General features: G+C 42.2%; 1 non-coding gene across 1 annotated transcript; it reads left to right on the forward strand.

The window, feature by feature from the left end:
- The first annotated feature begins 319 nt into the window (after positions 1 to 319).
- Positions 320 to 392, forward strand: trnak-uuu (transfer RNA lysine (anticodon UUU)). The gene has a single exon. It is a non-coding gene; the product is annotated as a tRNA-Lys (tRNA).
- The last annotated feature ends 298 nt before the right edge of the window (positions 393 to 690 follow it).

The following is a 690-nucleotide window of genomic DNA, read 5'->3' on the forward strand; positions in this document are numbered from 1 at the left end:
TTTGACACAAGTTTACAATAACGATAAGAGTGCGGCAAGTCAACAGCATTGAAGCCTGTGAAGAGGCTTTCCAGACAAGTAGCAGTTAGTTTTTGTTCTTTTTCCTAGCATTATTTTCCTTTAATTACTATTATCATCAGTCTAATAGGCTGCATTCCCACTAATTTGCAAATATATTTTGACATAGCAGACGTTTTGACGGCCGTTCTGAATCTTCGAAGAAGGAAATGCAATGCATTGGAGGACACTCTTTTTTCTGCGCCAATACGATTCATTTTGCTGTGGGTTCCGACGCAGCACGCACGCTTCTTGAGCAAGAGCCCGGATAGCTCAGTCGGTAGAGCATCAGACTTTTAATCTGAGGGTCCAGGGTTCAAGTCCCTGTTCGGGCGAACGAGCCTCTTTTTGTGGAGCGGTACGTTTTGTTGTTGAGTTCTTGCCTATCTACACTGGCCTCGGTAAGCGACTCTGCAAGGCACCAAGGCAAACGACATGCCCTTTTCAGCCTTTTCTTTTCAATTATTTCTTCTGTCTGTGACTTTGGATTTCCTCTGTGTATGTGAAAGACCTTGAATGGAATGTTGTTTGCTGCAGAAAATACTATTCTGAGAAGTCACATGGTAAAAGACCTTTACCCAAAACTATCTATAGGGTGTGTTACCTTCTTTGGAAGAAGATGTATGTATATAA

Source organism: Siphateles boraxobius, unplaced genomic scaffold, assembly GCF_051911475.1.
Source record: "Siphateles boraxobius isolate OS27281-9 unplaced genomic scaffold, OSU_SipBor_1 29, whole genome shotgun sequence".
Taxonomy (NCBI): domain Eukaryota; kingdom Metazoa; phylum Chordata; class Actinopteri; order Cypriniformes; family Leuciscidae; genus Siphateles; species Siphateles boraxobius.